This window comes from Hordeum vulgare, chromosome 3H (genome assembly GCF_904849725.1).
Source record: "Hordeum vulgare subsp. vulgare chromosome 3H, MorexV3_pseudomolecules_assembly, whole genome shotgun sequence".
Lineage (NCBI taxonomy): Eukaryota > Viridiplantae > Streptophyta > Magnoliopsida > Poales > Poaceae > Hordeum > Hordeum vulgare.
In genome coordinates, this window is record NC_058520.1 from 231,079,159 (window position 1) to 231,106,207 (window position 27,049).

The window sequence follows — 27,049 nt, forward strand, 5'->3', positions numbered from 1 at the left end:
TTGTCCAACATCTACTTCTAAGCATGTAATAGTTTGGTGAGTGCTCACAATTATAGAAAGTGTATAAGATGATATATTTATATGTGAACCTCTCTTTCCTTATTACTTCTTATTAATTGCAACAATGACTGGGGTCTATGTTGGTTTATTCTCAACAAGTTTCAATCATCATACTTGTTATATGTGAAGCTATCACTTTCCATAAGATCATCTCATGATCTTTCATGCTATTGTTCTTTTCATACTTTTGATCACGGCACAAAACAAAGCCCTTGACTAAGATACTCTTTATTATATAGCTCGCAAGCTCGAATACATCGGGGGAGAGACAAAGCAAAAGACTCAAACTAAACACTAAAGACTTATTCCATTAAGAGAAGAAATAAAAATTGAAAAGGAACGAACTAAAACAAAGGTAAATGCAAAAGATATAAAGGTGATGCGATACCAGGGCAACTCCCCCAAGCTTGGCAAAAGCCAAGGGGATTGCCCATACCAATGCTTAGTTGTCTTCCTTTGGTGGTGATGGTGGTAGAGTTGTTGGAGTAGTCTGATCCTCTGTCTTCCAAGGCATAGGTGCTCCATCATGGCAGGATGAACGAGTCGTCGGAATCCTCAAATCTGCAGCCAACCTTATTGATTTAAATCTATACTCATACTCACGGTTTTGGTTCTGCAGGTCATAGATCTGGCCCTGAAGTTGATCAACCCTGTCATAAAGCCTGGAGAGGTGCTTCCCAATGTCAATGGCATCCATCTTGTGATTGCTGGTGAACTCCGTGATCATCATGTGGTTGGCGTTGAGTCCACGCTCCACCATCCCTTGGCACTTGAAGACTTGTTGCTCCATTGCTTCGAGCCTCGTCTCCATGCTTCCGGTCTTCATAGGCCCCTCAACATCATGGATGTGCAACATCCCCTCGCTCATCTTGATAGATTGAGGGTGTTTCAGCACTTCCGTGAGATATGGATTGATGACCTTCTTGAAGATCTTGTCCTTAGAAGCGTTTGGGGAAGTCATGACGATCTAGATCTGCAACAGCAACAGGCTCGAAACGAAAACAGAGGAAAACTGCGCGATACGGAGATCAAAACCCTCGGGCGTATATATAATGATTTTTTTTCTGGACCAGAAGGAGTGCTCCGTAAGAAAATGGAGTCCGGGAGGCACACAAGGTGCCCACAAGCCCTGTAGCCGCCGCCAGGGGGTGGCGGCTACCAAGCTTGTGGCCGCCTCGTGCGCTCTCCGGACTGCTTTTTATTTTTCTAATTTTCCAAAAAATTCCAAAACGGAGGAAATTTCCTATTGGAAAAGCTTCGGAGTCCAATTACTTACCGAAACAGATATCTCTTCGTTTTCAGGGTCTGAAACAGGCTGATAAACATCCCTTATGTACTCCTCTGGAGTTATGATATTAATGATATTGGTCTCAACATTTATGGGAGTACCAGAGATGTAATGCTTGATTCTTTGCCCATTTACCACTCTAGGAAAATTACCTTCTGTTTTATTGATTTTGATGGCACCGGAACGATATACTTCCTCGACAACGTAAGGACCTTCCCATTTAGAGAGAAGCTTGCCTGCGAAGAATCTTAAACGAGAATTGTATAGCAGGACATAATCACCTACATTGAACTCTCGTTTCTGTATTCTTTTATCGTGCCATCTCTTAACCTTTTCCTTGAACAACTTGGCATTCTCATATGTCTAGGCCCTCCATTCATCTAATGAGTTGATATCAAACAACCGCTTCTCACCAGCAAGTTTGAAATCAAAGTTGAGCTCTTTGATTGCCCAATAAGCTTTGTGTTCCAGCTCAAGAGGTAAATGACAGGCCTTACCGTAAACCATTTTATACGGCGACATGCCCATGGGATTCTTATAAGCAGTCCTATAAGCCCATAGTGCATCGTCAAGTTTGCTAGACCAATTCTTTCGAGATCTATCGACGATCTTTTGTAAGATCAAATTGATCTCCCTATTACTCAACTCCACTTGACCACTAGACTGAGGATGATAAGGAGATGCAACTCTATGGTTGACATCATACTTAGCAAGCATCTTGCGGAAAACACCATGAATGAAGTGTGAACCGCCATCAATCATCAGATATCTAGAGACTCCAAATCTTGGGAAAATGACTTCTTTAAGCATCTTAATAGAGGTGTGGTGATCATCATTTCTAGTGGGGATAGCTTCTACCCACTTAGTGACATAATCAACAGCAACTAAGATGTGAGTATATGATGACCCATTGGAACTCGGGAAGTGTCCCATATAATCAAAGCCCCAGACATCAAACGGTTCAATGACAAGTGAATAGTTCATAGGCATTTCCTGAAGCTTACTGATGTTCCCTATTCTTTGGCATTCGTCACAAGACAAGAAAAATTTCTGGGCATCCTTGAAGAGAGTGGGACAATAGAAACCTGATTGCAATACCTTATGAGCAGTTCTATCTCCAGCATGGTGTCCTCCGTAGGCTTCGGAATGACACTTCTACAGGATCTGTCCCTGTTCATGTTCAGGCACACAACGTCTAATAACACTATCTACTCCTTCCTTATAAAGATGAGGATCATCCCAAAAGTAGTGTCTCAAATCAAAGAAGAATTTCTTCTTTTGCTGGTAGGTGAAACTGGGTGGTATGTATTTGGTTACGATATAATTTGTGTAATCAGCATACCACGGTGCACTATGTGAAGTACGGATGACACTTAGTTGCTCATGAGGAAAGCTATCATCAATAGGTCGTGGGTCATCAAGGACATTCTCTAGCTTGGACAAGTTATCTGCTACAGGGTTATCAGCACCCTTTCGGTCAACAACGTGCAAATCAAATTCCTGTAGCAGGAGAACCCATCTGATTAGCCTAGGCTTAGCGTCCTTCTTCTCCATAAGGTACTTAATAGCAGCATGATCAGAGTGAATAGTGACTTTGGAGTCAACTATATAAGATCTGAACTTTTCACATGCAAACACGACTACTAAAAACTCCTTTTCCATAGTGGCATAGTTTCTTTGGGCACTGTCTAGAGTTTTACTAGCGTAGTGAATAACATTCAACTTCTTGTCAACTCTTTGTCCTAAAACATCACCAACAACATAATCACTAGCGTCACACATGATTTCAAAGGGCAAGTTCCAGTCAGGTGGTTGAAGAATAGGTGCGGTTATCAAGGCCTTCTTAAGTATTTTGAAAGCTTCCTCACAATCCTCATCAAAAACAAAAGGAACATCCTTCTGCAAGAGGTTGGTAAGAGGCCTGCAAATCTTAGAGAAGTCTTTAATGAACCTTCTATAGAAACCAGCATGACCTAGGAAACTTCGTATACCTCTGATATCTATGGGGCAAGGCATTTTCTCAATTGCATCAACCTTAGCCTTATCAACTTCAATGCCTCTTTCAGAAATTTTGTGTCCTAAGACGATGCCTCCATTAACCATAAAGTGGCACTTCTCCCAATTCAAATGTTGTATCTTTGCATCTCTGTAAGACTCGATCAAGGTTGATGAGGCAATCATCAAAGGAAGACCCGTAAACGGAGAAGTCATCCATGAAAACCTCGACAATCTTTTCACAAAAGTCAGAGAATATAGCCATCATACATCTTTGAAAGGTGGCAGGTGCATTGCATAAGCCAAAAGGCATACGTCTATAAGCAAAGGTACCAAAGGGGCAGGTGAAAGTGGTTTTCTCGTGATCATATTGTGCAACAGGTATTTGCGAGAAACCTGAATAACCATCTAGAAAGCAGAAGTGTCTGTGTTTGGATAGCCTTTCTAGCATTTGGTCGATAAACGACAAAGGATAATGGTCTTTCCTGGTTGCCTTGTTCACTTTCCGGAAGTCTATCACCATCCTATAGCCAGTAATAATCCTTTATGGGATTAATTCATTCTTATCATTAGTAACGACGGTGATATCTCCCTTCTTAGGTACGCAATGTACTGGACTTACCCAATCACTATGAGCAACAGGATAAATGATTCCTGCTTCCAGAAGCTTTAATATTTCTTTTCTCACGACCTCTTTCATCTTAGGATTTAATCTCCTTTGATGATCAGCAACTGGTTTGAAGTCAGGATCAGTTTTAATCTTGTGCTGACATAGAGTGGGACTAATACCCTTAAGATCATCAAGAGTATATCCAATAGCCTCACGGTGCTTCCTCAAAGTTTTAAGTAACTTCTTCTCTTCCTGATTCGAGAGGTGAGCACTAATAATAACATGATATATCTCCTTCTCATCAAGATAGGCATACTTGAGAGTATCAGGCAACTGTTTAAGATCGAACGCAGGATCACCCTTCGGTGGGGGAGGATCCCCAAGCAGTTCAACACGCAGATTATTCTTGAGAGAAGGATATTGCTCTAAGACAATTTTATCTATCTCATCTCTTTCATCCATATGCATATCATTTTCATGCTCAAGCAGATATTGCTCTAAAGGATCCGTAGGAGGTACGGCAATAGAGGCAAGAGCAATGATTTCATCCCTACCAGACGACTCTTTTTCATGGGGTTGTCTTCCAAACTTGGAGAAGTTAAATTCATGAGACACACCCTCGAAACTAACAGTGACAGTCTGCTTAATGCAATCAATGTGAGCATTGACAGTGTTGAGAAAGGGTCTACCGAATATGATGGGACAAAAGCTATCTTGTGCAGTAGCAAGGACGAGTAAATCAGTAGGATACTTCGTCTTACCACACAAGACTTCTACGTCTCTCACAATTCCCAGAGGGCAGATAGTGTCTCTATTAGCTAGCGTAATAGTGACATCAATGGGTTCTAACTCAGCAGGTGCAATCTCATCTTTGATTTCATCATATAGGGAACGGGGTATTGCACTAACACTAGCACCCATATCACATAAACCATGGTAACAGTGATCTCCTATCTTGACAGAAACAACGGTCAAGCCAACTACAGGTCCGTATTTGTCTTTCGCGTGAGGTTTAGCAATTCTAGCAGAGTCCTCACAGAATTTGATAACATGCCCGTCTATGTCTTCGGCTAAGAGATCTTTGATAATAGCAACACTAGGTTCAACTCTAATTTCCTCAGGGGGTGCAAGTGGTCTAATATAACCCCTACGTATCACAGTTGGAGCTTTAGAGTAATCATTTTTCCTAGCACGGTATGGTGGTTTCTCAGCGTAGGCACAAGGAACAATAGGATCACTAAAAGCAATGACTTTCTCCTCAACTAGATTGGGTTTAGCTATGTTGACTTCTACAGGGGGTGATATTTAAACCACTTATCTTTGGGAAGATCAACATGAGCAGCAAAAGATTCACATAGAGAAGCTACTATCTCAGAGTCAAGTCCATACTTAGCGCTAAAATCTCTAGAAGTGTTTGTTTCAACAAAAGATTTAACGCAATCAAACTGGAAATTCATACCTGACTCCTTACCTTCTTCAAGCTCCCAATCTTCATAATTGCGTTTGATTCTTTCCAATAAATTCCACTTGTGATCAATATCCTTCTTCATAAAAGAACCGGTACAAGAAGTGTCAAGCATGGTATGATCTTCATGAGAAAGCCGAGCATAAAAGTTTTGAGTGATAATTTCTCTCGAGAGCTCATGATTGGGGCATGAATATAACATTGATTTAAGCCTCCCCCAAGCTTGAGCTATGCTTTCCCTGTCACGAGGCCAAAAGTTATAAATATAATTCCGATCACGATGTACTAAATGTATAGGATAGAACTTTTGATGAAATTCCAATTTCAACCGATTGTAGTCCCATGATCCAGTATCATCACATAGCCTATACCATGTCAACGCATTATCCTTCAAAGATAAAGGAAAGACTTTCTTCTTTACCTCATCCTCGGGCAAACCTGCAAGCTTAAATAAACCACAAACTTCATCTACATAGATCAGATGCAAGTCTGGATGTGAAGATCCATCTCCTGTAAAAGGATTAGCCAGCAGTTTCTCAAGCATACACGAAGGAATTTCATAAAAGATATTTTCAGTAGGTACCTCAGGTTGAGGAACAACTCCTCGTGCTTCCGTTCGTGATGAAGATAACCCGAACAAATTCCTCAAAGGAACAGTTTCCATAGTGACAAGTGACAACAAATTTCAGCACAGTATATAAATGTTTCCTTACCAAATTCCACTTACCAAAGCCGCTTCACTCCCCAGCAACGGCGCCAGAAAAGAGTCTTGATGACCCAAAATTATAGGGGATCAATCGTAGTCCTTTCGATAAGTAAGAGTGTCGAATCCAACGAGGAGCAGAAGGCTCTGATAAACAGTTTTCAGAGCAAGTAGCGGTAACAAGTGATGGTGTAGCAAGGTGAAACATAGCAAGTGAAAAGTAACAAGTAACAAGTAGTGGCAACGGTGCAGCAAGTGGCCCAATCCCTTTTGTAGCAAGGGACAAGCCTGAACAAAATCTTATAGGAGGAAAAACGCTCCTGAGGACACACGGGAATTTCTATCATGCTAGTTTCATCATGTTCATGTGATTCACGTTCGTTACTTTGATAGTTTGATATGTGGGTGGACCGGCGCTTGGGTACTGCCCTTACTTGGACAAGCATCCCACTTATGATTAACCCCTCTCGCAAGCATCCGCAACTATGAAAGAAGAATTAAGACAACGTCTAACCATAGCATTAAACTAGTGGATCCAAATCAGGCCCTTACGAAGCAACGCATAGACTAGGGTTTAAGCTTCTGTCACTCTAGCAACCCATCATCTACTTACTACTCCACAATGCCTTCCTCTAGGCCCAAACATGGTGAAGTGTTATGTAGTCGACGTTCACATAACACCACTAGAGGAAAAGACAACATACAACATATCAAAATACCGAACGAATACCAAATTCACATGACTATTATCAGCATGACTTATCCCATGTCCTCACGAACAAAAGTAACTACTCGCAAAGCATAATCATAATCATGATCAGACGTGTAATGAATAGCATCAAGGATCTGAACATAAACTCTTCCACCAGGTAATCCAACTAGCATCAACTACAAAGAGTAATCAACACTAGTAGCAACCTTACAAGTACCAATCGGAGTCGCGAGATGGAGATTGGTTACAAGAGATGAACTAGGGTTTGGAGAGGAGATGGTGCTGATGAAGATGTTGATGGAGATGACTCCCCTCCGACAAGAGGAGTGTTGGTGATGACGATGACGACGATTTCCCCCTCCGGGAGGGAAGTTTCCCCGGCAGGATCGTCCTGCCGGAGCTCTAGATTGGATCTGCTCAAGTTCGGCCTTGTGGCGATGGCGAAACCACGAAAAAGCTCCTCCTTGATTTTTTCTGGAACGAAACCCTTCATATAGAAAAAGAGGGGGCCAGTGGGCCGTCAGGGAGCCCACAAGCCGTGTAGCCGCCACCAAGGGGGTGGCGGCTACCAGGCTTGTGTGGCCCTGGTAGCTCCCCTCTGGTACGTCTTTCGCCGAGTATGTTTTATATAATCCCAAAAAATTCCACGTTGATTTTCAGGGCATTTGGAGTTGTGCAGAATAGAGGACTCAGACTTGCTCCTTTTCCAGTCCAGAATTCCAGCTGCCGGTACTCTCCCTCTTCAAATAAACCTTGCAAAATAAGAGAGAAAAGGCATAAGTATGGTACCACAAGGTAAAATAACAGCCCATAAAGCGATAAATATCAACATGAAAGCATGATGCAAAATGGACGTATCACCTTGCCTGAGCTTGCTTGAAAGTTGTTGTTGTATGAGAACTCGACAAATGGTAGGCAACCTTCCCACTTCATACCAAAAGAAATCACACAAGCTCTGAGCATATCTTGAAGGATCTGATTGACTCTCTCAACTTGACCACTTGTCTTAGGGTGGAAAGTTGTGCTGAAACGGATCTTAGTACCCATCGTAGACTGAAATGAATCCCAGTGAAAATGCTTCCGCGATCCAAAGATATCAGCATTGGAACACCATGCAATGAGACTATCCTTGACGTATACAACTCTGCAAGCTGAGCTGCCGAGAGAGACTCCTTGAGTGGAAGTTCGAAAACCCAGTGACAAAATCCATCTCAACATGATCAAATTTCCACTCAGGTATGTGCGAAGGATGAGGAGGCATGCTGGACGTTGATGCTCTGCTTTCACTCTGCGACAAACGTCACACTCGTTCACATACTCAGCAATTTCACGCTTCATGCAAGTCCACTAGAAGGTTTGCTTCAAATCCTGATACATTTTGGAACATCCTGGATGTATTGAGAGAAGGGAATTATGGGCTTCTTCCATGATAACCTTCCTGAGCTCCCCTTTCAGAACGACAAGGCGATCATCGAAGAACATGGTATCTCTGTCATCAACACGGAAACACTTATATTTCGGAATGCTCTTTGCCAAGCCAATCTTCACTTTCTTCACCATAGCATCAAGAAGCTGAACTTGGCGGATTTGGTCTTCCAAGGTAGGAGAAACCTGGAGATTCGCAAGTAATCCCTGGGGCACCATCTGAAGGTTGAGCTTCTTGAATGACTCACAAAGATCAGGCTGGAGAGGTTACAGAATGAGGTTGTTGCAGTAAGCCTTCCTGCTCAAAGCATCTGCAATAACATTAGCCTTGCCCGGGGTGTAGTCAACACTCGAATTATAATCTTGGATCATTTCCACCCAACGAGTTTGCCGAAGATTGACACTAGGCTGGGTGAAGATGTATTTGAGACTCTTGTGATCGGTGTAGACCTCAACCTGTCTGCCCAACAAGAGATGTCTCAAAGTCATCAGAGCATGTACCACTGCCGCCAACTCAAGATCATAAGTGGGGTAATTCTTCTCACTTGGCTTCAACTGCCTGGAGGTATAAGCTACCACTTTCTTTTCTTGCATCAGAACTGCACCAAGACCTTGAAGAGAGGCATCACAGAACACTTGATAAGACTTGGAATCATTAGGAGGAGTCAAGACTGGAGTAGAAGTGAGCTTCTCTTTGAGTGTGTCGAAGGCCAACTGACACTCTGGAGACCAGACAAACTTCACACTCTTTTGAATAAGGCTTGACAGAGGCTTAGTAATCTTGGAGAAATTCTCAACGAATCTTCTGCAATAGCTTGCAAGCCCGAGAAAGCTTCGAAGCTGCTTCACATTCTGAGAAGGTTCCCACTCAACAATGGCCTGCAACTTTGATGGGTCAACGTTGATGCCCTCAGCAGAGATGATGTGTCCAAGGTACACAACTTCCTTCAACCAGAATTCACATTTGGAAAACTTAGCATAGTTATTTTACTCTCTTAGCTTATCAAGCACAAGCCGGAGATGTTCTTCATGCTCTTCCTCAGTTTCAGAAAAGACCAGAATGTCATCAAGATACAACAAGACAAATTCATTCTTGAATGATCTGACAGAAGGTCGGTGGAGCATTTGCGAGACCAAAATACATCACCGTGTACTCATACGAGCCAAAGCTTGTCCTCAAGGCAGTCTTGGGAATGTCCTCTTCACGAATGCGAATCTGATGATAGCCCATCCCGAGATCAAGCTGAGAGAAGATACTAGCCCCTTTCAATTGCTCGAACAACTCATTGATGTTGGGAAATGCATACTTGTTTCTCATCGTCTTTTTATTCAATGGACGGTAATCGACACAGAGTCGGTCCGTGCCATCCTTCTTCTTGACAAAAAGAACTCCACAACCCCAAGGAGATGAGCTTGGTCATCAGACCTAGACGCTCTTGCTCATCAAGATGGTTCTTCAACTCTTTCAGCTCTTCTGGACCCAGTTTATACGGCCGCTTGCATACTGTTTCAGTACCCGGTTCAAGCTCAATTACGAACTCAACTGCTCGGTGCGGAGGCATTCCTCGCAGTTCTTCCGGAAAGACATCTTCATACTCACAGACCACTGGGACTTGAGAAATTGGAGAGATCTCACCCTTCTCATTTAAGGAAAGCAGACGGATTGTGTCATCATGTGCCGCGAAGATAATCACATCCTTCGAAGGATCAGTTAGCTTGACTTCTTTAGCTTGACAATCAAGAAATGCCTTGTTCATATCCAGGCAATCCATCCCAAGGATCAGATCAATATCAGACTTGCCAAGAACAATTGGAGAAGCCGCGAAGGAATAGTCGCACATCTTGACAGAGACATCCCGAACGACCTTGTTGGCGCTCATGAGAGAGCCAGGTGAAACCACACGCAAGGCCTTGCTCAAATACTCAGAATCAAAATCATGCTCAAAAAAGAACTGTCTAGACATGAATGAATGAGAAGCACCAGGATCAAACAGAACCTTTGCAGGAATATCATTAACCAAGAGATTACCCATTATCACATCTGAGGAGTTCTCTCCTTCTGCTGCATTCACCATATTGACTCTCGCAGACTTGGGATTGAACTTCACCATTGCATTGCCTGGAGGCTTCACTTGAGGAGCGGGAGGAAGACGCTGCTGAGTGGTGCACTTGTTGGAGTAGTGACCCTTCTGCCCACACTTGTGAAAAGTGATCTCTGACAGCGGACGAAATTGCACTTGAGGATTCCCTTCCTTCTGCTGTTGAAACCTCTGCTGGAAGCTAGGTTGGGTGGGTGGGAAGAACCACGACCACCTGACTGCTTGAACTGTTGAATTTGTCGAGGAGGAGGAGACACCCAATATTGCTGCTGCTTGTGGACCACCTGAGTTGAGGACGAGGAACTGGAATCTCTGAAATGCTTCCTCAAATTCTCCACTTTGAGCAAAGCTGCTTCAGCCTTGAGAGCCAAGTTGTAGAACTTATCGAACTCATGGGGATCGTGCAAGGCAAGGGCCAACTGCAAGTCTTCCTTCACACCACCTCTGAACTGATAAATCTTGCTCTTTTGATCTGGGATGTCCTGTTTAGCATACCGAGCCAGCTCATGGAACTCGACATTGTACTTGTACACAGAAGATCCTCCTTGCTTCAAGCGTCTGAACTTCTCACGCATCTCTTCCATAAAGCTAGACAGAATATAGTGAGACCTGAATTATTGCTTCAAGCTTTTTGTTTCCAAAAGTACAAAGAAAAATAAAAGGCAACCTAAGCTTGTATGCAGTGGTGCCGATCACCGAGAATTCCACATTGTGCATTGGGTACACACACTCAGTCCACATCTCTTATGTACAATCTTACGACCTGCAAACAAGCAAAATATCAACTTCAACACTGTCAAAAAAGGTATCAACTTCAGCAACCATACGCATTTTAATTAGATCGAATGTCCATAGTGATAAAGCGTTCATACTACAACAATTCACGACAAAGAAAAGACCATCGAATGGTGACTGAACCTAGCTAACAACACTTACTACTGCTATTGTTCTAACCTGCACGCATATCCATTTTTATAGTGGCCCTCGAAACGGGTTTGATATGGTGTCATCACAAGAACTGTTGTTGGTTGTAGACAATCAAATTCAAGTGTGTAGGCTTGTAGAATCATGGAAGATTTATGCGGCAGGATCACATGTTGGCCCATGGAGATGCCTTGGTTCTGTACATGTTACTACATGGTCATTCAACGGAGCTCCAGTGAGCTGGAGAAGGGGCACACATTTAAAAAGTGACATTGCAAAATGTAACAATCCCCAGGATGATGTTATATATCAAGTCCTAGTTGAGAAAGTATGAATCCATAAGTGAAGACTCCTCCACTGGTTGGTGTCGTCTGATCTACCTGCTGCTTACTTCAAACCTGGCGGAGCAATCTTGCTCACCTAAGCAGCCATGGAGTCAGCCTGCGTTGCCTCAACGGGCCTGGCCTCTCCATTCGATCGACTCTTCTCGCCTTAAACCATGGGACCAATCAATCCATCCCATTCTCCCTTTTGCAATGACTTCCCCTATCTCATGGTGACCCCCCGCCCTCTCCCTCCCGTCGACAGATCCAATTACCCATGAAATAAAATGCAACAACACAAATTAGTGCCACCAATGATACATAGTCACAGTACAAAGATGTATAATGCAATCTTAATATTTGATTTGTACATAGGATATCTAATACATACCTCTCACACACTGCAAACATATACTATAATGCAATCAAACTGATCAAGGCATCATTGATGAGATCTGAGTTCAAGAAAGAACTGAGAACAAAATACACATACAACGTGATTGGTGGCGTTGGAAGGGCCCCGAAGGGGTGCAGGCGTAGGACATGGATCGTGCGTCGGGCGAGGATGGAGGAGCGGCCGGTCGGCGTTGCGAGGTAATGGACGCCATAGAGTTGGGTCGAAGGAGGGTTGCGCTGCCGCGTGGTCAGGCCTAAGGAGTTGGTGGAGGAGCACGAGGAAGACCTCGACGGTGGACTGAGATGACGCCGGTGGGGGAGGGTGTAGGACCCGTTGGTGGGGGACTGAGATGTCTCCTCTTGGGAGGGGGGAGTTACGAAACTGAAGTTATGGCTTAATGAAGTTCGTGTACAAATATGTACGAATTCGAATTTTAAAACCTTCAAAAATAACTTTCGTTTGGTTTTCTGGATAGATGGGATTTTTATGAAACCGTAGGAAAAAGAATCATCTAAATTAGAGTTGTAGAACTAAAGATATAAAAAATAAATTTGAGATCCAATCTGAAAACGATTTTTTTATGAAAACGTGAAATTCCGAGCAGACGTCAAGTGGCACGGTATGAGTGGCTGTTGGGTGTTTGTTGTGGTGCTAAAAAGTGGATGGCCGATCCTTAATGATTTTGGGACATAACAGCTAACTGAAAGACAACTGCTAGTCGGTTCGATCTAGATCGGGGGAAAACCGATCTATAAGGATTCGATAACAAAAACAAATCATGAACCGAGGAGGGAACATGACGTGGGAGGGAAGAAGAGGAAGGTGGGTGGCGGGGCTCTGGTCCTCGACGGCGCGGCCATGATGTCCGACGCGTGTAGTAGATCAAGAGTGATCGAGTTTTGGCGTTGGTGGAACTCGGATGATGGAGATGAGCGGGGCGTCGAGGTGAACTCCGCGGCGTTGCGAGATCGAGGCGGTGGGTGTAGATGGATAGGGGTCGCAAGATCATGTCAAAAAGAATCTAGGGTCAAGAATAATCGAACTACAGAAAAGGGAGGCTCGGGATGGCTTACCGGCGTCGGAATCCAGTGATGAACTACAGCGTGTGTGACAAGATCCAAACGACGAGAGCTTCGAGTAGAGGTGGTTTCGGCCGTTGGGGGTTTGGAGGAATCGGTCGAGGAGAGTCGTAGGTATTTATAGGACAAAAAACTAGGGGCAGGGGACATCTGAAGATAGGATTTTCGATGAGGATGAACCGAAGTCGACGTCGGTTCACGCGCGTGTAGGAGGTGGACTCTTATTCGTTCTCGTAACGGAGAAGATAGGGTATGTGTCCCTTTATTAGAAAAGAGAGAGAGAGGCACACGTGGGAAAAAACGGAAGGGAGTCGCTCCTGTACGTGGGAGGTGGCAGGGGGGGGCCTTGGAGCGTTGTCTCCTCGTTTCACTATGTTTGGCTGGGATGGCTCGGCCGGCCTCGCTCGGCCAACAGTGGCAAGGCCCCTTTTTTAAAAAAAATCTTTTTTTTGCCATGAAAATAAAATGGTCCTAAAAATAAAAAAAATCACATAAATCCCTCCTAATAAATGGAATTAGGTGAAAAAAAACCTGGGCTAAAAGCAAATTTTAAAAAATAATCATTTTTGTTATGCTAACAAAATTTGTGTTAAATTAATTTGCAAATAAAAACCCAATAAATATACTTTGATTTCAAGTTCACTTTCCAATACTTCTTTTTTTATTTTTGAAGAAGTCATTTTATCTTCTCTCTTTATTTTTCTTTTGAAATAATGGAAATGAATTTTGGTGAAACTTCCAAGTCTCTCTTTTGGTCCTTGACTTGCTCAAAGTCCCTTGGAGCGTGTACGAATCAATCAATAAACATACTGCCAATGAATCCAGCGACTCCACCGAGAGTGATGACTTTGGCGATTTCTAGCGATGGTCCGGCGACCGGCGTGATGCCGTTTCTTCTCCCCCCTTGCCTTGATGATCTCCTCTCTCGCCCCATGTTTCCTAAGAGCATCTTTAACAGCCGCGCTTCGCGTCGCGCCTAAAAAATATGTTTGCCGTGCGTGCTTTGGCTGATTTAGCGCGGGGATAGACGCTGGCTCCAACGGCCGCGCTATAATGCAGCGCACGTCGCTCTAGCAACGCCGAAAAACACAGCGCGCGCAGCACGCACAAACCACATATACATGCAGCGAGCGCTCGGGCGCTGTTCCTCGGACGACGGAGGCGTGCGAGGGCTGGCGGGACTAGGATGGGGTGGGGCGGAAGCGCGGCGGCGCGGGGAGGCCGAGGAAGCGCCTGAACGGTCGCCGGGGGGCGCGGGCGGCGGCGGCAGCGAAGATAGACCGGGGAAGCGCCTGAACGATCGCCGGGGGGCCCGGGCGACGACGGCGGCGCGGGGATAGGCCGGGGAAGCGCCTGAACGGTCGCCGGGGGGCGCGAGCGGCGGCGGCGGCGGCGCGGCCGGATGGGGGTGGAAGTGGGGAGCGAGCGCGCGAGAGTGGAGGAGCAAGCGCGGGAGAGTCCAGCGCGCGGGAGCTGGCGCAGCAAATAAGCGGCGCGCGATTGCGTTTCGGCCAGCGCGCTGAACTGCATATGCCGCGCGCGCCGTTTTTGCGCGGCCGCTGGAGCTACCCGCTGCGTTGCGCGCGCTAAAACGGTCTATTTTACGGCGCGGCGTTAGTTTAGAGCATCTCCAACAGCCGCGCTACGCGCCGCGCCCAAAAAATGCATTTGCCGCGCGCGCTTCGGCTGTTTTAGCGCGGGGATAGGCGCCGGCTCCAACAGCCGCGCTATAATGCAGCGCGCGCGCGCCGCTCCAGCGGTGCCCAAAAATGCAGCGCGCGCAGCAAGCACAAACAACATATAATTTCAAAAAATAGGAGAAAAACCATCAAACAAACAAAATAAATCAACAATAAATAGTTATTACAACTCAAACAAATAGTTTATCGTTCAGTACAACAAATACAATAAACACAACCAATAGTTCATGAACAATACAATACAAATAATGCAATCAAATCATGCTCTTTGTCGTCCATGCCATGCCCACCACTCTTCAATCAGATCCTTCTGAAGATCATTGTGCGTTGCGGGACGCCGAATGGCATGATAGGAGGCAACAAAACGGGCTACCCTTTCAGCCCTCCGTCGCACTCGCACGGGATGTCTCAAGAGCTCATACTGTGAGTAGTCTAAATCTTGGCCACGCTCATTCTCGATGATCATGTTGTGCATGATCACACAAGCGTGCATGATGTACCAAAGCATTTTTTGATCCCAAAATCTAGCCGGTCCTCTCACAATAGCAAATTGGGCTTGCAAAATCCCAGATGCTCTCTCCACATCTTTTCTAGCAGCCGCCTGAGCATTGTGGAAATCAAGATTTTTCTTACCTTCTGCCTTTTTCAACGGCTTCACGAAGGTTTGCCACTTTGGATAGATGCCATCCGCTAGATAATAGCCATAGTTGTACGTATGGCTATTTGCTACAAACTGCACCGGTGGCAACTCACCATTCGCAATCTTATTCATCAGTGGTGACCGGTTGACAACATTGATGTCATTCAAAGATCCAGGCATTCCAAAGAATGCATGCCAAATCCAAGTCTCCTGATCGGCCACCGCTTCAAGGATTATAGTGGAACCCTTTTTTTGGCCGTGGAATTGTCCATGCCATGCCTTTGGACAATTCTTCCAACTCCAATGCATGCAATCTATTGAGCCAAGCATGCCAGGAAAGCCGCGAGATTTGTTCATCGCCAATAGCCTTGCGGCGTCTTCAGCAGTGGGAGATCTCAAATACTCCTCGTCAAACACTTGCACAATTCCCACTGCAAAGCGCTTGACACACATGATGGCTTGGCTCTCACCCATAGCCAAGTGATCATCAACTAGATCGGTCGGGATACCATATGCCAACATACGCAAAGCGGCTGTCACCTTCAGAAAGGTGCTATGCCCGAGCTCTCCGGCGGCATTCCTCCTTTGCTGGAAAAACCGGTCATGGCTCGCTAGTTTCTCTGCAATGCGCTTGAACAAGTCTGTGCTCATCCTAAACCGGCGACGAAAATACGACTCCGGGTATGTGGGATTCTCCACGAAATAGTTCTTCATCAATCTGTTATGGGCATCAATCCTATCTCTCCAAATTTTATCCCGACCCATAACCGAACCACCGTGCTTCGGTTTTTTATTGATATGCATAGCTATGATCATTGCAAGATCCTCCTCCTCTTCCATATCAAATTCTTCTTCGAAAGAATCATACGACGAACTCATCTACAATGTTCAATACTATACTATCAAAACTACAATTCAAAACATGCACCAAATTCATAGTTTGGAGCAATACATACCTTGTAGGCGTTTCATCGAACACCTTGCGGGCGCGGCGCGGCAGCGAGCCCTCGGGCGCTGTTCCTCGGACGTCGGAGGCGCGCGAGGGCCGGCCGGACTAGGAGGGAGTGGGGCGGAAGCGCGGCGGCGCGGGGAGGCCGGGGAAGCGCCTGGAACGGTCGCCGGGGGGCGCGACGCGGCGGCCGCAGCGGAGACAGACCGGGGAAGCGCTTGAGTGGTCGCCGGCGGGCGCGGGCGGCGACGGCGGCGCGGGGATAGGCCGGGGAAGCGCTGAACGGTCGCCGGGGGCGCGAGCGGCGGCGGCGGCGCGGTCGGACGGGGGCGGCGGCGCGGTCGCGAGAGTGGAGGAGGGAGCGAGCGAGCGCGGGAGAGAGCAGTGGCGAGCGCGAGAGAGTCGCGCGCGCGCGAGCCGGCGCAGCAAATAACGGGCGCGGGATTGCGTTTCGGCCAGCGCGCTGAATTGAAAATGGCGCGCGCGCCGTTTTTGCGCGTTCGCTGGAGCTGCCCGCCGCGTCGCGCGCGCGCTAAAACTGCCTTTTTTACGGCGCGGCGCTTGTATAGCGCGGGTGTTGGAGATGCTGTTAGCGCGGGTGTTGGAGATGCTCTAATCCCTCCTCGCTCGTTCTCTTCTGCTGCTCCTCTCTTCCTCTTCCTGTCTTCCCCTTCCAGATCCCCTTCTCTCATTTTATTTTGCTGGTGAGTCTTGGGCTCCATCGATTCTGCCGGTCGGGTTCTTCGCTGCCTCCTCCTGCCTAGGTGTCCCTTTCTTTCTCGCCTAATCCTCTCTATCCTCTCTCTCTCTCTGCTGCCTATTCTCTCTCGGTCTCATCCCTCCTAGATCCCGTCCACACCTGCTAGTTCCAGCCTGATTCAGGCTGTCGCTGGCCCTCCTGGCCGGAGCCGGTTTCTCCTCCCCCCTCCTCCATATCATCTCTCCGATTGTTGTCCCCTTACCCTGCTTTTCTCCTTGTTCGAGTAGTTGCACCCTTCCTCTTTTGTGGCACAATGCTGCCATCTGTTTTCTTCTTGACTTCTCTTGGTGTAGAAGCTCCTCGCACCGGTGGCATCTCACTATCAGATGACGTTCAGGTTCAAGGTGAGTATAAAGCTACTAGTGCTCTTAATACTCTGCATCTCACGCAAGTTCTACTAGGAGAAACTACGGACGTCAATCGGGCAACAGCGCATGGCCCGAACGCTCCTCTGGCGCCATGAGGGCCATTGCTTGGAATTGCTGAGGTATGGGCCGGAGCCTCGGCAATGATTGTATGCTCTTCTTGGCCAACTTGATCCGTTCTACTAAAGTGCATGTAACTTTTGTCTCAGAAATCAATTCTTCCGAAGTTCGTTTTGTTGATCTTGTTAATAGGTTTGATGTTATTAATGCCTTTGTAGTTCCCTCTAGAGGTGCTTCGGGAGGTCTCTGGCTTATGTGGACTGATGATCTAAATATTACTGTTCATAGTGCTACCTTCCGCTATATATTAGCTAATGTAGTTCATCCTGCTTCTGGGGTCCAATTTTGTTTGATTTGTATTTACGGTGACCCGTACCATAGGCAAACTAGTCCATTTGGAGTCAGATCTCCTCTTTTGTGTATGATAATCTAGGTATGCCCATGATGTGTATGGGTGATCTTAATGACATCTTGTATGATACGGATGGTTGTAATGGTAATGTGAATTACTTTCGTATATGAAAGCTTTTCGGTCCATTGTTAAAAATTGTGTTTTTTTGACATAGGTTTTAGTGGTCCGGCGTACACTTGGCGAGGTAACCAACACACTTATAAACCTATTTACCGTCGTCTTGATCGTTCTTTGGTTAATGCCTAGTAGTGCATGTGTTACCCTAATACTAAAATCCTCAATTTGCCTATTATTCTCAGTGATCATACTTCCATTTTAGTGTCTACAGAGGGAAATTTTGTTAAGCCTAAGCAAGCTTTCAAAATTGAAAATTGGTGGTTGATGGAAAAGGACTTTGCCAATTTTGCTAAATCGGCTTGGAACAATTGTTCTCTAACCTCTTTTGCAGCCAAGACTTCTTCTTTGGCAGGTTCTCTCAAAGTGTGGTGCACGAAAAAAAAGTCTACAATCGGAACTTTTGGAGCTAAAAGGGAAGATTAATCAGCTACAACAACTCCCATCACAACAGCAGGACCATGCATTGGAGGCTGCTCTCACTGTCAGGTATGAACAGACTCTCTAAGCTGAATCAGTTTTATAAACAACGTAGTAAGAAGAATTGGGCTCGGGCTGGTGATCGCAATACTAAGTTTTTTCACCAAGCTGTTGTTACGCGTAGAAAGCGTAATACTATTTGCTCTATCAAAGATGAGACTAAAATGCTTCATTTCAAACCGTTTGCTATCACCAACAGGTTTGTCAATTATTTTCGTTTTATCGATAGACCTTATGCGTCCACCCAGTGGCCGAATGATCCTTCGGACCCAACCTACGCTCTTCCAGATAAACATGAGGTTTTGCAAATTCTTAAAGATATGAAGTTAAATGCTTCTCCAGGGCCGGATAGATTCAATGTTGAATTTTACCTGGCTGCTTGGGATTGGATAGGAGATGAGGTTACCCAACTTGTTATCAAATTTTATCTTATTGGTGTTCTGCCTCCTCACGTTAATGATACTAACATTGCTCTTATTCCTAAGAAGTTGGTTTCTCAAGTCCCTATGGATTACCGCCCTACCAGCCTTTGTAATGTTTTTTTTCGAGAAAACGCAAAAGACTTTTGTGGTTCATTGTATTGAAAAGAAGGGTTATAGTACAATCCTCCTAGGAGGCATATTTACAAGGTGAGTACATGCACACTAGTGGACATCCCATGTTTGTGGCAAGATGGCCCGGAGCCCCAAGGCGCCCGCTCTGGCCCAGAGGGCGGCCTCTTCCTCAATCGTAGCCGCCAGGGAGGTAACCGACGGTGTTGCACCCTCAAACACGCATCCGTTGCGATGCTTCCAAATCATCCAAGGGACGAGCAATGCAGCGGAAGCCAATCCCTTGTGCATAGGCTTAGGGGTGTCGTGTCATGCAGAGCACCACCAGTCGTGGAGAGTGGCATCGTTGTTGGGCAGCGGGCAAGAGAGGCGCAGCCATGAGAGGATCTCGTGCCACACTTCGCAGCTGAAAGGGCATTCCAGGAGAAGATGATGAATCGTCTCCGGAGCCTGATCGCAAAGAGGGCAGCGCTGTGGGTGCGGCAGGTTGCGCCTCGCGAGGCGGTCGGCCGTCCAGCACCGATCGAGGTTGGCAAGCCAGTGGAAGAAGCGCACCCGAGGCGGTGCCGAACACTTCCAGGTAAGTTTCCAAGCTTGGCATCTCGCGGAGCCCTGAAAAGTGGCAAGGTATGCGGACTTGGCGGAGTACTCGCCGTTCGCGGTCCACTTCCAGCGAATGTGGTCTGGTGCGTCAGTGAGGGCTGTTTCGGCGAGCATGTGCCAGAGGCGCAGGTATTCTCCAATCTCCGGGATGCCAATCATGTCGTGAATGTCTGCGGCCCATTGGTTCGCGTGAAGGCCGTCCGCAACAGTTCTTGACTTGCGACGCCGTTTGGGGATGAGATCAAAAAGGAGAGGCGCGATCTCTCGGATCGCACGTCCGTTGATCCATCGGTCCTCCCAGAACAGGGCGCGCTGGCCATTGCCGATAGCCATGATAGTAGAGGCGAAGAAGAGCGCGCGCTCCTCGGGCGCGAAGTGCAGGTCAAGGCCGCTCCAGGCCCTGCCATCATCGACTAGGCTGAGCCACTGCCACCGCATGCGAAGGGCGAGGCCAGTGCGCTCGAGGTCGTGAACGCCGAGGCCCCCAAACTGGATAGGCCGGCAGACGCGCCGCCAGTTGACATGACAATTGCCTCCGTGGGCCTCGGTGCGGCCAGCCCAAAGGAATCCTCTCTCAATCTTCTCCAAGAGTTTGATGGTCTTCTTTGGCGGCGCAAGCACAAGGAGCTGATGAATGGGGATCGCGCTCAAGACAGCCTTGGCGAAAGCAAGGCGGCCGGCTTTGTTCATGAGCCAGGCCTTCCGAGAGGGCAGCTTCCCAGCGACCTTATCGACGACGGGTTGCAGTTGGGCAGCCGTGGGGCGACGCAGCGTGAGCGGGATGCCCAAGTAAGTAAGCGGGAATTCGACGATGGGGCAGCCCAGGTGCGCAACAACATGAGCAGCGTCCACGGTGTCGCAGCGGATGAGGGCCGCAGCGCTCTTCTGGAAGTTCACGTGCAGGCCAGAGGCGCGTCCAAAGAGCTGCAGAATCTCCTTCACCGCCGCGATATCGTCCGGCGAGGGGTGGCACAGAAGAATTACGTCGTCGGCGTAGAGGGATATGGTGGGGATGGCGCGGCGCGGATGCAGCTGCTGCATGACTCGGAGCTTGACCGCGCGATGAAAGAGCCTGCCCAACGTATCGACAGCAAGGACGAAGAGCTGCGGGGAGACTGGATCACCTTGGCGCAGTCCATGGCGGTGCCAAATCGCTGGTCCAGGGTTGCCGTTGAGGAGAACCTTGGTGTTGGCCGACGACAGGAGAAGGGCGATCCAACCAAGGAAGCGGTTGCCGAAGCCATGGCATCGCAGCACCTCGAACAGGAAAGGCCACGAGACGGAGTCGAAAGCCCGTGCCAAGTCAAGTTTCAGAAGCACGCGAGGGGCACCCAGCTGATGCAATAGCCGTGCGGATTGACGCACTAGGATGAAGTTGTCGTGAAGACTTCGCCTGGGGATGAACGCGTTTTGGACGTTGCTGACAACCATGAACGCGTTTTGGACGTTGCTGACAAGGTTGTTGAGCCTGGGAGCTAGGCGGAGCGAAAGCAGCTTGGCCAGGACCTTGGCGACGATGTGAATTAGGCTTATGGGCCTATAATCACCCAGGCCAGTGGCCTCGACGCGCTTGGGGAGGAGCGTGATTAGCGCCTGGTTAAGGCAGCTAAACCCTCGTCCACGCAGCGCGTAAATCTGGTTGAAGACGCATCGGAGGTCATGCTTGATGATCTGCCGGCAGGATCGGAGGAACTCCGCGGTGAAGCCGTCGGGGCCGGGCGCCTTGCGGGACGGCATGTTTTTGATGGCTTGCCAAATCTCGTCCTCGCTGAATGGCGCGTCAAGGTCTTCCAGGTTTGAGGGCTCGATGAATTGCGACAGTCCAATGGTGCAGTCACGCTGCATGTCCGTCCCAATCCGGCTGTCAAAGTGCTCGAAAGTGGCCGCGGCCATGTCGTTAGGATCAGTGATAACGGCGCCGTCGACAGAGATGCCATGTATCCAGTTCTTCTGTTTGCGGTATGCACACTGGCGATGGTAGAACGTAGTGTTCGCGTCGCCATCTCTGTGCCTTTGTAATGTTGTTTATAAAATTATTGCAAAATCGCTTGCTAACAGGATTAAACCTCTCCTGCCTGATTATATAGATCCTTCTCAGCAAGCTTTCATTGAGGGTAGAAGAATTAGTGATAATATCATCATTGCCCAAGAGATTGCTCACTCTTTCTCCTTGAAATCATGGAAGCATAACGCTTTCATGCTTAAAATAGATCTTGCTAAAACTTTTGATCGTCTTGAATGGAGTTTTATTGTTTCTCCTCTTTCTCGGAAAGGGTTGCATGGTCATTTTATAAGTTTAGTTCATGCATGCATCTCCTCGCCTACATTTTCTGTTGTCATTAATGGACAGCCTTCTCAAAAATTTAAAAGTTCCAAGGGTATTCGTCAAGGTTGTCCTATGTCTCCTTATTTATTTGTTATTGCTATCAATGAACTCTACATTGCCCTTAATGAAGCTCTTGCTACTCATCATTTACAGGGTATCTCTCTTAGACCAAATTGTCCCTCCATTCACTCTCTTTTATTTGCGGATGACTTATTGGTTTGTGGACATGCCACTTTGAAAGAAGCTCACACCATGGCTAATCTTAAACCAATTTTGTGCTTTTTCTGGTCAAACTCCAAACTGGTCTAAGGGTCTGTTTGGGACTGCTTCAATTCACCAAAATCAGCTTCACTTCATCAAATTCACTTTGGAGCAGTTTCATACAAAAGCTATAGCACTATCAAAAGAATGTTTGGCTTCCATCTAGCTCCAGCTTCAAGAATAGAAAATTTGGTGAAAAGAATCTATTTGATTGGTTGAGGTGAAAGAAATGAAGGGGTATCCACTTACTGGTGGCAGTGGTGGGTAATTTTCCCCCAACTCCAGCTTCTAGTCTTTTTTGAAGCACACGCTGAGGAGCTTCATAAAAACTTTGAAGTTGTACCCCAAATTCTAGTTTTTTTGTGGAGCAGCATATCGTGGAGCTACCCCGTTTGGCTTGTTTTTTTTGGAGCAGAGCAGTCCCAAACAGGCTCTAAATCTGCTATTCTTTTCAGCTCTCATATTTCTCCTAATGCTATGCACGACATCAAGTAGATTTTCCCAGTTTCTTCTTTGGATGCAAATTTTACTCATCTTGGTCACCCATCGATTCTTCCGGCTAAAAACAAAGTTCTTGCTTATAACTTTGTTCTAGACAAATTCTTGCAAAAATTGCCTTCTTATAATTCGTTCGGTTTTCTCGGCCATTCCCGACTACTATATGGCTAATATCTTGTTCACTAAGAAATTCATTGCTAAGCATACGGCTATTATTAGGAATTTTTGGTGTACAAGTGTTCGAGAAAATGACTCTACAAAGAGTCTTTGTCTTAGAGCATGGAAAGACATTTACAACTCCAAAGACGAAGGAGGTCTAGGTGTTAGGAACTTGAAGGCCATCAATGAAAGTCTGATTTTATGTGCTGCTTGGAGGTTAGCTAAATCCCCTTCTTCTCATTTGTATCTCGTGCTTAAAGCTAAATATTTTCCCAATGCTTCCATTTGGACTGCCACTACTACTCCTCCTAAATCTGCTTTCCGGGCTTCCATTCTTAAAATGTTGCCTAAGCTTAAGACTCATTCTTTCTATCAAATAACGCAAGGTAATATTTCTATTTGGAGCACTCCTTGGTGTAGTAATTGGAGTTCCATTTATGAGCATCTCATTCCTCAACACGCTGGTTTTGTGTACCCTGCCTTGGTTCCAGGACAAAGGATTTGGAATCAAGCTCTCATCTTCTCGCTTTTTCAGCAACCTTTGGCTTCCATTATTATTCATACTCATATTGTTGATGATGAAATTCCAGATTTGTTGTGTTGGGATCTTACTCCAAATGGTATTTGTTCCTCCAAATCTGCTTGTAAATTGTGTTTACAAGATATCCATGCTAATCCTAGACATGCCCCTAGTGTTGTTTCTTTGGATTTGAAAAATCTTCTTAAATTATTTTGGAAACAGAAGAATATGCTTCCTAGGGTGCAAACTTTTGCATGGAGACTTTTAAGAAAAGCTTTGCCTACGGGTATGCGAGCTGGTCGTTTCTCGATTCATATTTCTCAAATGTGTTGTCGATGTGGTCAACTGGAGGATGAGTTTCATCTATTTGTCCTTTGTAATTTTTCTCATGCGGCCTGGTTTTCTTCTCCCTGGTTTCTCAAAGCTGATGTTTTAACCCAAGGCCATTCTACAATGCATTCGGTGCTTATTGCTTTCATTCAAATGAATCACCCACACGGTTCCATCCCGCATATCCTAAATTTTCTGTGGTGTCTTAGGAAAGCAAGAAATGATTTTCTTTTTGATAGAAACAAAGCTCTTCCTTATCAAGCTAGCATTATGGCTGGTGCTTTGAATTTGGAGCCTCAAGATGTTCTTTCTGGTCTTTCTACCAAGAATCAACAGGTTCAACACATTCCTACTAGCAGTTAGCTCCTTTTGCCAGGTAATTCTCTCAGGTCTGATCTTTTAGTTGTTGGGCCAAAAAATTACTCTGATGCAGCTTTCAGAAGAAAAAAAGTTCCTGGCCTTCCTCGAGGAGATGTGGCTACACGTGTTGGTATCTATATTTCTCTTCCCTCGGAGCAGGGAGAAATTAATATTCAAATCCAGGCCTCCGCTTCCTCTGCATCCACTCCTTTGCAGGCTGAATCTAGTGCTCTTGCTTTTGCTGCTAATATAGCCTCTCAGCTCAATATTTTGCATTCTACTTTTCTAACTGACTCTCTTACTCTTGCTAAATGTGCTGCTTGGGCCAACACCTTGGATCCCTCCATTCCTTGGAATATCAGAAAGGATCTTTCCGATTTCTTCAAACATTCTGCAGCTCTTAATCCTAAAGTGTTTCATATTTCTAGAGAAGTTAATGGAGTTGCCCATAACCTTGCTTACCAGGTTTACAAAGCTAATAGGGATACTTGGATTTGTTGCTTTGCTCGTAATCACTCTTCTAATTCTTGCAATATTGTATCCCTTCTTTCTAATTTTCAAATACCTGGTACTCCCTCCATTTTTGTATACAAGGACACAAACCCATATTACAGGTACCAAGGCAAAAGTTAATGCATTTTAAGTCAATTTGTTGTAAGACATCTTGTCTTCTTGTTTGCCGTGTAAATTAATGTGTATTTTTCTCTCTCGTGCACATCAAGCTAACAATCTCGCTCTTGCATGCATGCAAGGAATAATTAATGTCCCCCTTTACTAGTACTACGAGGCAAACACCATTAATATTGCATCGATTAGTGTAGTGGCCTTGTATATATGCAAATTATAATTTTGATAGTGGCCTTATATATAAAAATGGAGGGAGTATTAAGATTCACACAGTGCACTGTTACTAGCTCTTTGCTTCTTGGTTGTCCATTTCTTCTCTGTTCAAGATACTCGGCTTCATTTATTCTTGTAGTATTTCAGTTGCAGGAATGGGCTTCTTCAGGTGCAAGGAGACCTGTTGGTAAATCTGCAAGCTAAGCCAACGATTTTGGAGCTTGGCTGGACTATCTCTATGTTCTGCGTTCTCTATCTTCTTCAGAACTTGATGCAAGCTATTGGAGCCCAATTTTCTCTCTGAAGCTTTTGGTCCAGCTGCTCTTTGTGTTGTTTCCATGGTGTATCTATGCTCTTTGCGTAGGAGAAGGGCAGTTCATGTCATCTTCTTCTTTAGGCCGCCTTGTCCTGTTTAGTCATGTGGTTCATCAGTAGGGATTCTGCTCCCTTGCTATCTTCTCCAACTTCTATTCAGCTCTTCTTTCTCAGATTCTGCAGTCTCCTTTTCTCTTTCTTCCAAGCAGTTTCTGTAATCATGATGTACATTGAATTTGAGTTGAATATATTGGCACCTGTTGGTGCATTTCTTTGTTTAAAAAAAAACTCTCTTGGATCAAAATTCAAATAAAACAAATGAAGGCAAAATGTTGCACATCAACTATCAGTCGCACATCGATTTTTAGATAGTTGCATCAAACAGAACTAAATTGCATATAAAAAAGTTTATCAAAAGAAACTTATACGAGATCTAGTTTTGAAAAACACCTATTGTAAAAGCGGATCTTACTTAATTTCAATGTTTGATTAAGACATTATGGCTTTTTATTTATAAAAAAGTTAAAAAGCAAATTACATTGTCAATTTCCTTTTATGGACAAAGGGACTCTTTCGATGGCCGAGCTCTACCTCGCATGCGAGCCCCGACGCGTCCATTGACACACCTCGCATGGTTATAGGGCCTAGTTCTTTTCATTAGATTATGAAGAATTTCAGCTGCCGACCCGTCCATTGACACACCTCGCATGGTTATAGGGCCCAGTTCTTTTCGATTATGAAGAATTTCAGCCTCGAGAATCTTGAGCCAAAAGAATTCGACTAGGCTTCCAAAATCTCAACAGGATACTAGAGAATCCTAGTGCAATCTCAAAATCTTCAAATACCTGGTTTTTTTAGAATCTCAAGATTATGGAGAGTCCCTCAAAAGAAAAACATTTCAAAATAGAAGCATAACCCTATCGTATGAAGTAATTACACCCGAAATGGCACCGAAGGCTACAACCGCTAGACCGAGCAGTTTTACCGAGCGAGCGCTCCACTCACTCGACTCGTTCGCTGTCTAGGGTTCTTGCGTCGCTCGTGCCGCCGCGAGGTCCAGCCGCCACTAGCTAGGCCTTCCCGCTGTCGCCAGGCCCGCCCGTCACCGGTCCGGCCCTCCCACGTCCGACCTTTGCTCCCTCCCGCCGCAGGCCAGGCCTCCCGCCGCCGCTGGGTTCCCATCGCCGCGAGTTCCTATCGCTGCCGGCCAGGCCCTCCCGACGCATGCCATGCTCCTTCTCGCCGCCGCGAGGCCCTCCTCCCGCAGGCCCGACCCTCCCGCGGGTGTGAGGTCCTGCCGCCGCCGGCCTTTGCTCCCTCCCGCCGCAGGCCAGGCCTCCTCCCGCCACTGGTGTCGGTGAATACTCACAACATATGCCATAGGTAGGCTAAAGTCGGTGAGAACCGAAGGGACAAAGGAGGACGCTGGGAACGAGGTTGGTACAAGCATGGAACACACGATGTACCCAGATTCAGGGCTCTCCGTAGAGATAAGAACCCTAGTCCTGCCGGAGTGTTTGATGTGTATGAATGGATTACAAGGTTGCTCCTAGAGCTGTGTTGGGAGGAGGAAGAGGGGAGCAGCCGACTCGTCTCTGCCTCTCTCTATGTGGTTGGTGGATGTGAAGTGTTGTTCGTCCGACCCTCTGCATGGAGGGTGACCGGGAGGGTTTATAGACGAACCCGCCAGCCTACAATATGTATAAAAGGTACAAGAGTGGGACCC

General features: G+C 46.2%; 2 long non-coding RNA genes across 2 annotated transcripts; one reads left to right on the plus strand and one right to left on the minus strand.

Annotated features, from left to right (window-relative positions):
• Positions 1-10,903: 10,903 nt before the first annotated feature.
• LOC123439829 lies at positions 10,904-12,090 on the minus strand. The gene is made up of 3 exons (XR_006630182.1): positions 11,702-12,090; positions 11,025-11,120; positions 10,904-10,945 (listed from the first exon to the last, which is right to left on the minus strand). It is a non-coding gene; the product is annotated as an uncharacterized LOC123439829 (long non-coding RNA).
• Positions 12,091-17,005: 4,915 nt separating this feature from the next.
• On the plus strand, positions 17,006-25,649 carry LOC123443574. Its single transcript, XR_006630727.1, has 3 exons — positions 17,006-17,616; positions 17,773-18,569; positions 25,156-25,649. It is a non-coding gene; the product is annotated as an uncharacterized LOC123443574 (long non-coding RNA).
• Positions 25,650-27,049: the final 1,400 nt, after the last annotated feature.